We start from the raw sequence: 16,433 nt of genomic DNA on the forward strand, positions 1-16,433 counted from the left end.
AAAAATATACGTCAACAGATTAACATATTTACAACTAGTGCCAAAAAAATGCTGCCAACAAAGTCACTTATTTTGCATTTTATATTTGAGGTATAAAAAACAAATTTGACTAATGAGAGGTATAAAATAGATAAATACAATAGGAATTTTGAATCAGTCATTCTACATTGTTTAGTAATAGATCAGTAGACTAGCGATTGGGAGAAAGAGAATTTTGGCAATACAATACAATGAGTCCAAGAAATCTAAAAAGAAGTCAAAATGATTTCATATTTTATCTAAAGTTAATCTATTATTTACATGAACCACAATAATAGATTGATAAATTAATAAAATAATCTAACACTGATTTTGATTGGAGCTGCTATTATGAAACTGCAAATATGATTGTATTGTTATGATGGATCAATGATTACAAAGCTATATATAGCCAAAATGCATGAGTACCATAACATACTATGGACATGCAGTAGCTTATTGTGAAAGTAAAACCCTAAAGCCTATTACTTGGAGCTCAAGTCATCTACATTTGCAATGTCATGTAATAGCCCCCCACAAGTTAGAGGTTGGTACAAATCAAGCAACCCTAACTTGGATATAAGAGTGTTGAAAGGCCGAGGAAGTAATGACTTGGTAAAGAAATCAGCAAGCTAGTCTTGAGAAGAAACAGGCAAGAGCTTCATGATGCCAGCTTGGAGTTTTTCCCTAACAAGATGACAATCAATCTCCAAATGCTTTGTACGCTCATGAAAAACTGGATTGGCAGCTATATGAAGGGCACTCTGATTGTCACAAAACAAAACTGGAAGCTTTGAACTTTGAATGCTGAGATCTTTGAGTAGATATAGAATCAACTGCAGTTCACAAGTTGCTGAGGCTAAGGCTCTATACTCAGCATCAGAGGAAGATCTAGAAACAGTTGTTTGTTTCTTTGTCCTCCATGAAATCAGAGAGTTTCCTATGAAGAAGCACTGACCAGAAATAGAACGCCTGCTATCCACACAGCCAGCCCAGTCTGCATTAGAAAATCCTTGCAAATGAAGGGAGGAGTTTCTGGGGAAAAATAAACCTTTGCCTGGACAACCTTTAAGATACTTGAGGACTCTTAAAGCAGCAGCATGATGTGTTTGAGTTGGTTTGGAAAGGAACTGGCTCAATTGTTGTGGGATGAAAGTGATATCTGGTCTAGTAGAATTAAGGTAAAGAAGCCTGCCAATCAATCTTCTATAAGAAGGAATATCCTCATATAAAGGAGATGCATCATTATGAAGTTTAAGAGAGGCATCTGAAGGAGTAGAAACAGGTTTGGAGTTGATGGTGCCTGAATCAGATAATAAGTCTAAGCAATATAAGAAAACCTATGAGATCTTTATTATTAAGTATCTCCAGCCCAGTCTGCGTCACAAAAGCCCAGTCTGCACCGGTAGATTTTTGGTAGATTTTTCGGTCGATTGTATCTCCAGCCCAGTCTGCGTCACAAAAGCCTATGAGATCTTTATTATTGGATTTAATAAGATGAAGTCCATGTGATATGGTGGACTTAAGATAGCGCAATATCCTTTTTAAGGCTTGCATGTGAGTAACAGTTGGTGCTTGCATTTGTTGAGCCAGCTTGTTTACTGCAAAAGCAATGTCTGGTCTGGTGATGGAGAGGTAGTGCAAGGAACCAAGAATGCTTCGAAATTCACTGATGTCACATGTTGTGGCATCAGGTATCTGTTTTAAGCAAAATGAGGTTGCCATTGGAGTCGACACAGGCTTTGAATCAATCATATTTGCTCGATGCAAGATATCTCTGATATAATGATGCTGAGTTAGAAATAGACCAGAGTTGGTTGGTATGATCTCAACACCAAGGAAGTGACTTGGTTGTCCCAAATCTTTGAGAGAGAATTTTTCTACAAGGGTCTGTTTGAACTTATGTAGGAAGCCAGAATTATTGCCCGTTAGTAATAAATCATCTACATAAATCAAGAAGTATGTAACAACAGAACCTGATTTATAGATGAATAATGATGTATCACTTTTGGCATTAACAAATCCATGTTCCATCAGGAATGTGCTCAGAGCATGAAACCAAGCACGTGGTGCTTGTTTGAGGCCATATAATGCTTTCTTGAGTTTGCATACATAGTTAGGAAAGGAAGAATGAATGAAACCAGCTGGTTGAGTCATGTAGACATCTTCAGTGATGCTTCCGTGTAAAAATGCATTATTAACGTCCATTTGTGTCAAAGACCAACCATTGGAAAGAGAAATGCATAGAATAAGCTTGATTGTTTGTGGCTTAATTACAGGACTAAAAGTGTCCTTGTAGTCAAGACCAGGACTCTGATGGAAACCTTTAGCTACAACTCTCGCTTTATGACGAGAGATAGAGCCATCATGATTTCTTTTTAATCTAAACACCCATTTGTTGCCAATCACATTATAGTTAGGTGCAGGGGGAACTAATGTCCATGTTCCATTACGCATGAGAGCCATAAATTCATCTGTCATTGCCTTTTGCCATTCGGGATATTTAAGGGCTTGAGATACACATGTTGGTTCAATGGAATTGGGTAATGGATATTTGGTGACTAGATTGATTTTCTTGGATTTAAAAATTCCACTCTTTGAGCGAGTTCAGTGAGGATTGTTTGGTTTTACGTTGGCTTTTCTGTTTGGGGCATTATGGTTTGTAGTGGGGTTATTAGACGCTTTAGGAGGAGGTGGGGTTGGTAAGGTGTGAGTGTGGTTATTTAATGTTTAGACTTGTGGAGAGGATGTTGGGTGAGGCAAACACATAGGGAGAGTTTGTTGTAGGTTGGCAATAGTGGTGTCATTTAAATTTTGAATTTGAGATATATGTGGAGTGGTTTGTTGAGATAAAATGGGGGCTGACTGAGTTATAGGTTGGACTTGGTGAATGGTTATTAAAGGTAAGAAACTTTGGGGATAATTATTATTTGAATCTGAATGAGAGTTTGTTGGACAAGCCTGGAGGTGTGGAACAGAGAAAGGATACGTGTTTTCCTCAAATTGAACATGTCCTGAGTGGTAAATTTTATTGGTTTTGAGACTGTAACATATGTAGGCACTTTGGGTGAGACTATAACCAAGAAAAACACAAGACTCGGACCGTGGTTGAAGTTTATGTGTGGTGAACGGTTTTAGCCAAGGAAAACAAAGACAACTGAATGATTTGAGCTTGTTGTAATTGGGTTTAACGTTGAAAAGTGTGAAGAATGGCGAGTTCATGTTTAAGGTTGGTGTAGGGAGACGATTGATAAGATAAGCAGCTGTTTGAGCAGCGTAAGACCAAAAGATTGGAGGAAGGGAGGCCTGATGAAGTAAGCACCTTGTTGTTTCAAGTAAATGACGATGTTTCTTTTCACAAAGACCATTGTGTTATGGTGTGTGTGGTGGAGTGGTTAGATGTTGAATTCCATGATTTTGGAAAAATGATTTGAGCTTAATAAATTCTCCACCATTTTCAGAATAGAAACTCTTAATTTTGCAATTGAACTGATTTTCCACAATATTTTTAAAAATTGGAAAGACAATGGACACATTAGATTTGAATTTTAAGGGAAACAACCATACATACTTTGAAAAATGATCAATGAAAATAACATAGTACTTAAAACCATCTATTGAATTGAAAGGTGATGGACCCCAAACATCCAAATACACAATTTCTAACGGATTAGAACTAGAAATAGTAGATTTATTAAATGGCAACTTGTGGCTCTTATTGACCATACAATGAGTACAACTACTGAAGGAAATTTTAACAGGACAATTATTGGACTTGAGAACATGATGCAGAATGCGAGATGATGAATGACCAAGCCGATTGTGCCAACATTAAGAAGATGGAGTGGACATGGTTGAATAGACATGAGCATGAGATGATGATGGTAGTTTGTAGACATTGCCATCATTCGGACCTTGAAGAAGACTCGCCCCCGTAGTTAAATCCTTGACCTTAAAGGAAGAAGGAAAGAATTCAATAGAAACATTGTTAGTATTGCATAATTGAGAGGCAGAAATTAGATTTTGTGTGACTCCAGGAGCATACAAGACATTATTAAGAGTAAGAGAACGGTTTGATTTGGAAGGATTCAAAGTAGTAGAACCAACATGTGTAATGGGTAGGGACATACCATTGGCAACATGAAGTTGATCATTACCATTGTAATCACTCTTCAGGGAGAGATTATTGAGATCATTGGTAATGTGGTGCGAGGCACCAGAGTCAAATAACCATTCTGGAGCTGGAACCGTCGCTTGAGCAGCATATACCGCAGGCTGAGATGATTGGTTGTGGTTTCTGGTGTACTTGCGGCATGTTTGAGCACTATGTCCTTTCTTGGAACATAGTTAACATATGATAGTGGATTGTGGACGTCTTCCAGACTGATTGGATGGAGCTGAACGATGTTGCTGATTGCGGCCTCTATTATGATAATGAGATCGTCCACGATTTGCATAGTTGGTCGTAATTGGAGTTTGAGGGTTCATCAATTCATCCCTCTTGAGATACATTTCATAATCCAAAAGCTTGATGAAGAGTTCATCAAATGCGATCGGGTTGTCGCGAGTTCGGATTGAAGCTGTGAATTCTCTGAATGAGTGATCCAAGCCATTTAGAGCATAAATGACAAGGTCAATGTCATCAACAGGATGACCTATCAGAGATAGTTCCTCAGAAATGGATCGAATATTCTTCAAATATGTTGCGACAGTGTCAGACCCCTTTTTGATAGAGTTCAGACGTTCCTTCAGTGATATAACATGCGAACGAGAGCGAGTGGCGAAAGCACGCTCCAAGGTAAGCCTCGCATCGAGGGATGTGGGTGCAGTAGACATGACTGCACGAGCTTCAGCATCACATGAACCAAGTAATGCGATATAGAGGTATTTGTCCTGGCGAATCCAAAGATTGAACGCAAGATTGGCAGACACACCCGCTGCAGTTGTGATTGTTGCTGGAGGGCAAGGGGTAGCACCAGTAACATAGCCGTCGAGGTCTCGCGCAACAAAAAGAGAATGAATTTGGCGATACCAAGCGGGATAATTAGAGGAGTTGAGTTTGATTGGGAGTTGGGTTGTGGTATTGAATTCCACAAGCTCTGTTGAGGTACTGGAAACAGATTGAGAAAGTGTAGAGTTTGAGGATGATGGGGGGGCCATTGGATCTATGAAAATGCTAGCTAAGCAAGGGGCTTAATCTGATACCATATAAAGAATGGCTTTATGTATTCAAAACTACTACAGAGCGTATTACATTGAGTATATTTAAATAGGTGTGAAGTGAACTAACTCCTACAATTTAGCAGGATAATGCAGGAGCCTACTTCAGTTATAGCTAAATAAATTTAACCTATTTACATGGAGGAATAGCAGCAACTATAAGGCTTTATCTTGTTGCTGAGTCAATACTCCTATACGACCCAACGACTCTCGATGATACAATGAACTGGACATGTTTCGACTGTTTAAACATGGGGATACCGTTTGTCCCAGGTACACAACAAGTACATAACAATGTTGATGCAGCTCCGATGGACGCAATGTTGGAGAAAGGAAATAATACTAACATTGTTGATACTAACTTGTCTTTGTCTGACATTCTCACCGGAGATCTCCAATGTATCAACTGCTGTGAATTATATGAGAGGCCCGTAACAGTATCATCTTCTACTTTGAATCTCAAAAATATGTCCTTTTTTTATCATTGCTTTCTCTCCTTCTGTAATCCTTTTATTCAAATTATTTGGTTTTTTATCTATCTATTTTGTTTTAGTGAAATAAAATGTACTCAATGGAATCACACTACTGCTATAAAATCATTTTCTGATATTCTTGCAAATATTTTTACGCATGTTTTAGGATCATTCTGTTTCAATTCTTCTATTTTCTATTTGAAAAATATATTTTAATTTCTTAGAACACAGTTTACAAAATCAATCCATCGTCTTTACATTTTTTCATCATATCCCTAAGTGTACCTTAGTGTATTTCTCTTGTTTTTCTTTATTTCTTTACTTAATATAGGCATGGTTGCATACAAACAATATAATAAATAGGTCCTATCTACTAATAATTTTCATATTTTTTTCATTAGACTCCTTGTCGGCATACTTGTTGTTTCAAGTGTTTTCGTAAATGGATGCGGAAAGGAAATAAGACTTGCACCATATGTCGTCATAACATTCCAGAGAAAATCGGTGTCAATTCTGCCCTAGAAACTGTTATTCGTGCAGTGAAGAAAAATAGGGGTGTGCTTGTTGGTGATACATGGTCACATAGGGTGTATCTGGTACCAGTGGAAAGTCAAGTCATGAAACACAATCTATTGTTCTTGTTGGTGGTGATGCTGATGGTGATTGGTTTTTTTACACTGGAAGGTATATAAATAATTAACTATTTCATAATGGTTAAATATACTTTGCTTAGTTCCACTTATAGTTTTAAGTACATGAATTGTGTGATTTTAGTTTCAACTATTTTCTATTAAAAAAAGTCTTAACTTTTTTTAAAAACCAAATTAGATCTTTAATATTTTCTCCCTTGTGCAATGAAGGGACACTCTATTTTACATTTTTTGCCCTCAAAGTATCATATTTATGCAGTTTTGGTCTCATTATGTTAAATAGCATACCATTTTGCGACGAAAAATAGAAGATTAAATTTCACAATTATGATTGCATTCAAACAGACAAGTTAAAGGGTGTGGGTGCTAGTTCCCTATAAGTTTTCAATTTTTAAGTGCTTTACATAGATTAATAGATACATCATACATAGTTTGTTTAATGTGACAAAAAATTTGTTTAATGGGACAAAATTTAATGTTAACTATGTGAATTTTTCATCCTCTTTAACAATTCACAGTGGTGTTGAGGATCTCTATGGCAACAAACACACAAACAAGAAACACTCTTCTGACCAAGAGTTTGAAAATTACAATCTTACCCTTCAAGTAAGTTGTCTAAAGGGTTATCCAATTCGAGTTTTCAGGTATGATATATTCCTCTTACAATATTGGAAAATAAAATCATGTGCATGCCAATTAATTAAACTTATTTATAGTATAGCATGAAGGTAATATTGGATTGCAAAAAATTTAGAAGTAGTTTTTATTTATTAAAGATTTAGTAGTTGTTAAATTGCTACATGTTAATTTATGATATATAAGGTGGCAGGTTAACCATCACATTAAGATTGAGGCCTTGGCTAAATCCATGATATCATATGATTGGCTTCTTCAATCAAACATGAGTTCGAAAATCAATTAGTATTGCATTAATTGTGCTTTTATTTTTCTTATTATAAAGAGGACCAAAGCCCGTATTAATTAATTGTGTTTTTCACAATATGGTCTTGACGCATATATAACATCAATGATCAGATCTAGCAAGGATAAGAGATCCTCATATGCCCCTCGGAGAGGATACCGTTATGATGGAATTTATAGAATTGAAAGATGTTGGCAAGCAGCAGGACAACAGGTAAATAGATATGTGAAATATTTTGACGACTTAGTAAAATGTTTTCCAACACACATTATATTTTTTTTGGTAGATTTTAACACACTATTTTCTATTAGTTGAAATTAAAATATATTCTACTAAATTATATATATTTCATAAGAATTTCATGGGTATTGTATAAATTTGATTAATTATGAATATGATCAATCACGTTTTCCATGACCAGGGGTTCTTAGTTTGCTGTTTTCTGTTTGTTAGATGTGACAATGAGGATGCCCCTTGGACTTGGAAAATAAGGTAAAAAAATTCTTTAGTTCTATACATATATTACAATTACATTCTTATGTATTAACAATTTCAACATTGTGTTTTCTTTCTTTCAAGAAAGAAATTTAACATTGTATTTTACTAAATGATAAATGGAACACAGTGATGTTCGTGGGGACATGCCAAGACCCTTGCCAGTCATTCCTGAACTTGAGAAGGCTACTGTTGTTTATGAAAGGATTGAAACTCCATTTTGGAATTTTGATGTGAGTGATCTCTTTTTCCTTTTTCAAATATTTACATTTTCATCTGTAGGAAAAATTAGACATAGAATTATTATAAGTGATAAATAGAACACAAATATAAGCACAAATATATATGACTCTTCATCAAATTAAATAGAGAATAGAAAACTTATCGATTATTGACTGAGTCGTGCAAAATGCACTGGGCTTAAGAGTATTTTGCCACTCCGGATAAATTATCCGATGCAGTAGGTCTCATAGCTAATACCCTCCAGGATACAACAGTCACTTCTTGCTAGCACCGCACCTGAATTAGCAAGGTCTCATGAACGACTTATTTGGATTGCTCAAGGGAACGTAATGTTTTATAATAAGAGATGAAAATGGAACAAGAAAAATGGGAGAAAATGTATGAATACTTCTACTGCCTATATGTTATTCCTTCTCTCTTCTCCCTCCCGGTAGTGTGCACTAAACCCACAGATTTATACACTTATTAATTGAAACCGAAAATTTCAAGTTATTAGCATTGACTTGGTAATTTATGCAGCATAAATATAGGAATATAAGAAAACGTTTAGGCCATCAAGTAACCGTAAATTACCAAGTCAAAAACTTAATTGAATATAGTAATTGGATTTTAAATAAATAAATAATAATTAACTTTAAAATAAATTAATTAAACAAAATTCCAACATCATCTCCATATTATGTAGTACATTATTCAAGTTGAAAAGTTAAAACATGTTTTCCATTCTTATGAAAATATATAGAAATATGTATTTTACTCTATTAAAAAAAATTAACTTTTTCATCCAATAAAATATAAAAGTTGTGTTTTTTGCCCCCTAAAGAATATATATAATTTTTCTATTTAACAAAAATGAATGGAATGTTTATGATTTAAATAAAAAAAAGAGGCATGCATTGTTTGGCATCCATAATGAGATGTCATTATATTTTACTTCATATCAATAATTTTATGATACAGATACGGTTTTAGATTGACATGTTTGGTTAGCGAATTCACATTAGATAAAAATAAAAAATAAAAAACTATCAATTATTCTATAAGAATTGCTACTATATTTAACCCTATCAAATATATAGATCCCAAAATTTCAAAATATTTTTAATGAATAAATGATATATAATTAGGAACAAGATTCTTCCTGGAAATGGGTCAAGCCACAACATCCAAAAGCATAGCAGAAGAAATAAGTGGTGAATCAAAACCTAACTCAAGGAAAAGGAAACTCCAACAAAAGAAAATTATCAAAGAATTGAAGAGAGGTATGCATACATGATTACATTGGTGGACTTTACTTGTACATTTTTTATAAAATTATTTTTTGATAACCCAAATTGGATTGTTAAACATTTTAAACCGTGAGTTGGTATTGTTTATGAACATGTTATTTGAATAATAAATGCTAAACAAAATAAAAAATTACCAAGGGATTTAAGATAGGGATCGAAAAAGTGAAATTCCTCTCTAATTTTGTCCTTGAATTTTGTGACGAGTAAATTGCTATGGGAATTCATTTTTTTCCCGTCTCTAATATTTCTTTTTTTATGAGTTTAATCGTGGTTTTATTCAAGTTCAATCAATTCAAAATAGTTGAACTATGATATCTAGAATTTACATCTCTTGCTAGTTCAATTTTTATAATATTTGTTAAACAATATTAACATAATCTTCTATTTTATATTTAGGGTTCTCATGCCTGATTTGCAAAAATATTATGGTTACACCAGTGACAACACATGCGGTCATAGTTTTTGCAAGGCATGTTTGGAAGAGGTTCTTGCTGGTCAAACCCTTGTAAGAGAAAGAAATATGAATGGAATAGAGCTCCGTCCTAAAAAAAATATAATGAAATGTCCTTCTTGCTATACGGACATTGCTGAATATCTCCATCTTCTACAGGTGTGTCAATATTTTTTTTTCTTCTTGATATTTGAAATTTATTATAAGATTTTGTTAGAAGAACAATAAATCTTAAGTAAATAAGAATCAAATGATTGATCACATAGTTTGAGCAATTGTGTCAATGTCTTTGACAATAAAGTGGTTGTTGATTATTTTTATTATTAATTTATGTTAAGGTTACAAAGTACAAATATGTTAATTAATACTACAATAGTCTTGTTTAGTTGTATAAGAACCTATTTTAGAACAATGGTTTTTGAATTCATTGGGATTTTTTTATGTCTTTATGTAACAGGTTGATGTAGATTTAAATAATTCAATTGAGTCCATGAAAGCCAACGAAATGGGTAAAGAAAAGTAGTGCAAGGAGTTTGAAGACATGCATAATTTATCTTTCTTTGGATTTTTTTAATTTATTTTTCCTAGATTATTGCTGTCTTTTTATGTTTGTTCATCGATTTATGAGAAATGGAACATGTAAGACCTTATAGTTTTATTCATGTAATTTTATTTCTTCAACTTTATTTCATTCTCTTTTTAGATGAGTATTCTCCTTCAAATTGACCCTTCTTCATCATTAAAATAACAATTTTATACCAAATCATTGTTTACTAACAACGTCATTACCAAAAAAAACAATGGTATTTTCTATTTAGGGCAATTATTTATGTCATTAGAGATTTACATTGGCTATCAGTAAGAACAATGGTATTGTTTCTGTTTGGTGCACTTCTAAAGGGAAGGCAATCTTCTCCTTCTATGGTCCATGTTTTGTTGGGGTGTGTCTTGAGTAGAGAGCTTTGATGTTCCCCTTAGCTATGGTTAATGTCTATTCCATGTGATCATCAGTGGATAAACTATTAATGTTCCCCTTAGTTTTGACTTCATGTCCAGAGCTTTGACTCTGTAAAAATGACAAGGAATAGAAGATTCAAGAGATGATAATTGAAGCAGATTTAACATGCATTCAAGAATTTGGCCATTTATATGGTTTCTTGGCGAGTTGAGAACCAGTAAATCAGATAGTCTTGTAAATTCATTGTGAATATTTCCATTGAAATTATCATCAGAAAGGTGTTATAACAGGAATCGAACCTTCAAGAAGATTAAAGCTTAGATCAAGCATGTAAATAGAAGCAAATGCTGTTGTATATTTGAAGCTATTTCAAAAGTTGTTGTTGTTGTTGTTGTTGTTGTTGTTGTTGTTGTTGTTGTTGTTATTGTTGTTGTTGTTATTATTATTATTATTATTTATTAAAACTATAAATGTGTTTTATGAGCTTACTGATGAACCTTACTTCCTATTTTGTCTCAAGCCAAACTACACGTTTTTATTAAGCCAAAATAGTTTTATTCAGCCAAAATAGTTTGTTATTTACTTGCTATTAAATAGCCTTCATTCAATTACCCTTGAACAAGCATTGAGATATTATTCAGAGTTTTGTCATCTTTTTAGCAACTGTTTTGGTCAATTCCCACTTATAGCTTCCACTTACATTTGAGTGAAAAAGAATCGTGCTTGATGTTTTCTCAGTATAGTACCATTATAAAATCAAACTTTCATTACGTGAAAGAAAGTGTTACAAACCATTCTTCTAATTATTATTTTTCTACTTCTTCATAAAATACAAAGTGTCTGAGTCATATGAGTTATTATTTCTCGTGTCCTGATAGCCTCGGTACGATCACCGCCGAGAGGAACCTGTTGTATTCTGGGGGAGTTGCGCAATTCTGCGGATAATTCCTTAGTCCAGTGACGCAATCACGCCTCAGGTTTATTTCACCATTTGTTATTTTGCAGGTTAATCACTTTCCAGTCATCCGCGAATAACAATCTAAGGAATTATGACTGGAGATGAGTATGACAATGGCAATGGCAACATGGTTGATGCCATAGTTACCGGCTTTCCGACCGTCGAGCACTTTGATGATGTTACCTGTGCTCTATTTTATGATTTCTCTATTTTCTTTTGCAAAAATGTGAGGGATGCTTTCTGTTTGCCTACTAAAGTAACCAGGTAAGTCTTCTTGATTTTACATGTGATAACTTTAATCTATTTGAGCAAAACAAATTAAAATTAATTGCTAAGGGTAGTTTGCTTGAAAATGATTTGCTCCAATGCATATTCCATTTTGAAGTATGTCTCACGTGGATTTTCGATTGAGATTAGGATAATGACTAAGCTTCTATTCCACAATCAAATATGGTTTGTGTAGTACATCCTAATAAGAGCATATGCATGATTCTCTTACTTGTTAAAGGCTAATTGAAACAGGCATAATATTTTCAATTCCTTTGTCACGGTTTCTGGTGTTGTGACCATGTTTGTTTGAACAATGCCTGTAGCTTTAATTTTTCTAATTTTAGATACATAATTTGCCTAGAGAATATTTCTTTTCATGATGAATAACTGATAATGTTTTGTAAAAAGGAGTTAAGACACTTTAGGAAATTGTTGTATTGATTAAATATGGTTATCATGCATGGAAACCTTTTTTTCAAAAGAAAAATATAGTATTTGAATGAAGCACTTGCTGTTTTTATCATAATTTTGAGTGTTAAGTTATGAAACTTTGCTAGTTCATTATGTGCTTGTGTGTTTTTGTTTTTTAGCATGGTAGAGAACAAATGATCTAATTGCTTCTGTAAAAGATTTTATTTGTGTATGGTATCTGGGAAAAGAAGATTCAAATAATTGTATGTTTTATGTAATAAGATTTTTATATTGTTAATTGAGTTGTGTAGTGAAGTCATGATCTAGTGGCAAGATAGATAAATGCTCTTAATATGTGGATTTGTTGATGTTATGATTGTGAGAACTTGTATGATCTATGTAATGAGTTCACTGTATAAATAATTTTGTGATGATTTTTAACTCATGAAATATTTAATGGTATATTATGAACTATCTGTATTGTATTAGAATAATATAACGATGTTTAATGAAATTAACTCTAATTTATATTACGAATTGTGGGGGCATTGTCACTTGATAGTCCTACAACCATACTTGGATATATAATCAAATTATCAATAGATTTACGTTTATCCTTGTTGACAGTGATGTCGCTTGGAGTTTATCTAAGTAGACTTGATAAATCATATTAGTAAAGTTGATGTGACAATGCATGAGATATTATCTAGAATGGATGAACCATTGTATTCAAATAATACAATGATGATAATTTTATATGACTCCGATGAGAATAAATCTATAAGTAGATTTATCTTATAGATGAATAAGATGTTGCTTAGTAGCCATCTAAGTAGACTTCAACAAATTTATGGTAAAAACCAAGTTTATTTTATAGACTTGAAGAAATATGAGATTAATTGATTAAGAGACGTCTTAATCAATATTTGTGAATTTAACGAATTCGTAGACAAAAACCCCGGGAAGAAAACGAAGGAAATGAGACTATGCCACTCGAAAACGACAAGTGATGGGAACCCAACCTTTATGATTGGAGATCCCATGAAAAAGGTTCAATGGGAAAAACAAGTCACTTGTTAGTTATGTTAGCACTAAACTGTTTTGTCCTTTTCCTATAGTGTTATGACAATGAAATGAGAAGTGCTAATTAAATTAAAATTTGAGGGTTAGGCTTTTAATGCCTTTAATGATTACCATAAGCCTTTAGGGTGGTGTGTGGTTGTAGCATGCACTAGATGGAATCACCTATATGAGTGTCAAGTGGGGCCGCTTGCATGAGACCGTGGCGGGTCTCTAGAGCACTCATGAAAACCAGACACGCGCACGGCCTAAATGCGCAACACAGCGATTACACGAGAATTGTGGGGGTGCAATGTGATTGTGAGACCTCTAGCATACATCAAGTGTATTGGGTTCCATAGCTTGCTAAACCAATTCACTGTGTGTTAAGCCTCATTAGTCTAGGACGGGTTCCATAGCTTGCTACACCGTTCCGATGCATTACACTCAAAGGTGACTCAGGCTATATATATTTTTAATTTAAAACTTTTGAAATATGTGGGGGATTGTTGTATATTTGAAGCTATTTCAAAAGTTGTTATTATTATTATTATTATTATTATTATTATTATTATTATTATTATTATTATTATTATTATTATTATTATTATTATTATTATTTATTAAAACTATAAACGTGTTTTATGAGCTTACTGATGAACCTTACTTCCTATTTTGTCTCAAGCCAAACTACACGTTTTTATTAAGCCAAAATAGTTTTATTCAGCCAAAATAGTTTGTTATTTACTTGCTATTAAATAGCCTTCATTCAATTACCCTTGAACAAGCATTGAGATATTATTCAGAGTTTTGTCATCTTTTTAGCAACTGTTTTGGTCAATTCCCACTTATAGCTTCCACTTACATTTGAGTGAAAAAGAATCGTGCTTAATGTTTTCTCAGTATAGTACCATTATAAAATCAAACTTTCATTACGTGAAAGAAAGTGTTACAATCCATTCTTCTAATTATTATTTTTCTACTTCTTCATAAAATACAAAGTGTCTGAGTCATATGAGTTATTATTTCTCGTGTCCTGATAGCCTCGGTACGATCACCGCCGAGAGGAACCTGTTGTATTCTGGGGGAGTTGCGCAATTCTGCGGATAATTCCTTAGTCCATGACGCAATCACGCCTCAGGTTTATTTCACCATTTGTTATTTTGCAGGTTAATCACTTTCCAGTCATCCGCGAATAACAAATGCCATGGGGATTGCATTTAGAAACCAACCTTGTAATTAATTACGAGACATGTTTAAAAGTGTCAACTGGGATGAAATATCCCGAAACCAATTTGGAATAAAACCAACGATGCTAGTATTGGAGAAGTCTAAATCCCAAACCTTACTTTGTAATTTCAGCCAAGATTGAAATGAAGGCCCCAAAGCACATGAACCCATATGAAAAAAATATACTTGGAATGGTGGTATCCAATGAGCAAAATCGCCAACCTATTTAGCTTCGAAAAATGATCTTCGATTACCTTGCCTGTCAACTGATTGGAAGAAACATCTAAGTGTGACAACTTAGTAAGTTGTCCTAAACTATTTGGGAGAGTACTGTTAAGATTCATAGAATTTAGTATGTTAATTAGGATTAGCTAATAGTTAGTTACAAGTGAGAAGATAACTTGGAGAGCAAGTTACCTAGATAGCTTGGAGAGTAAGCAAGTTAGTTAGGAGTTAGCTCTATAAATAAGTCTCAACTATTGTACTCTTAACATCTTTTTGATCAAAATGTTTCTCTGATAATATTTTCTCAATCAAAGCCTTATGGCTCTTTTTCATTCCAATTCTCCAAATTCTCATAAACTCAACATGGTATCAGAGCCTCGGTTGCGATCTCGGGGATATCCTTCTTCTTCCGCTGCCGTATCGGAGAAATCCTCCGTCGTTGTATCGGAGAAATCTTCTACTTTTCAGCACAAAGAAATCTTCACTGTTCTTTTCGATCCTCCATCTTTTCTAATGACATACTCCATTGTTTGTCATCTATGGAAGAAATCAAAGGTAGAAAAGATGTTTTCGCCATTACCGCCACTTCGAAAACCACCGCAAGATTCTACAGTTCTTTCAACTGAAGCGGTTTCTTTCAATTTTGGAAGTTTTAATTCAAAAATTGTTCCTATCAAGCCAATCAAATCTGTTATACCAGCAATTGAAGGTTGCAGCATCAAGATTGGTGAAATCTCATGTATTTTGAATGATCCTGTTTCTGCACCATCAGCATCGTATGCGAACGATCCTGTTTCTGCATCATCAGTATTGAATACAAGTGATTTTTCTAATTCGTTCGATTTCTTATTCGAATCTGTAGCGAATTCAACAAAGATTGTTACGGAAGATCAAGAACCACAGAGTTTTCGAGATTCTTCCGTTGTTTTCAGTTTCGCCATCGCAAATCAATTCAGCGGTGATAATTTCTTCAAGGTTCTAATCAATCTTTTCATGAAGTTTGTTAACATTCTCAGAATTGTAATTTCAGCACCGCCTTGGTTCGCCGGAGGTGATGGTTATTCTCCATTGATTTTCGATCCCGGCGGTGTAACCGTAGTTCATGGTTCAATAAATCTGATTCGTACCTTAACCGTTTTTAATCGTAGTCAATTCATTGTATCTGTTTTCGATACTGGTCAATTCATCTTTTGCTACTGGTGGAAATCTGTGTGGTTTGTTCTTCTCTGTTCGGTTCAGAAGCATTTTTCAGAAGCTATTGGTATCACTCATCAGAAGCGTTTGTCAGAAGCTATTAGGAATCACTCATCAGAAGTGTTTGTCAGAAGCTATTGGAATCACTCATCAGAAGCGTCCTTCAGAAGCTGTTACTCATCAGAAGCATTGATTCAGAAGCTGTTTTCTTTGATTCAGAAGCTGTTTTTTCATCAGAAGCTCTTTCGTTTCAGAAGCCGTATTCTTCAGAAGCAAGTTTAGCATCAGAAGCGTTTCAGAAGCATTATCAGAAGCATGTTTCAGAAGGTGTTGTGCAGTTTGTGTTCAATTCAGATTCAGATTTCAG

At 34.1% G+C, this 16,433-nt stretch overlaps 1 long non-coding RNA gene across 1 annotated transcript; it reads left to right on the top strand.

The window, feature by feature from the left end:
- Positions 1 to 9,162: 9,162 nt before the first annotated feature.
- On the top strand, positions 9,163 to 10,370 carry LOC146929102 (uncharacterized). Its single transcript, XR_015008239.1, has 3 exons — positions 9,163 to 9,283; positions 9,707 to 9,920; positions 10,219 to 10,370. It is a non-coding gene; the product is annotated as an uncharacterized LOC146929102 (long non-coding RNA).
- The last annotated feature ends 6,063 nt before the right edge of the window (positions 10,371 to 16,433 follow it).

The sequence above is a fragment of the Medicago sativa genome, chromosome 4 (assembly GCF_051527215.1).
Source record: "Medicago sativa cultivar Bolivia chromosome 4, Bolivia_mono, whole genome shotgun sequence".
Classification (NCBI taxonomy): Eukaryota; Viridiplantae; Streptophyta; class Magnoliopsida; order Fabales; family Fabaceae; genus Medicago; species Medicago sativa.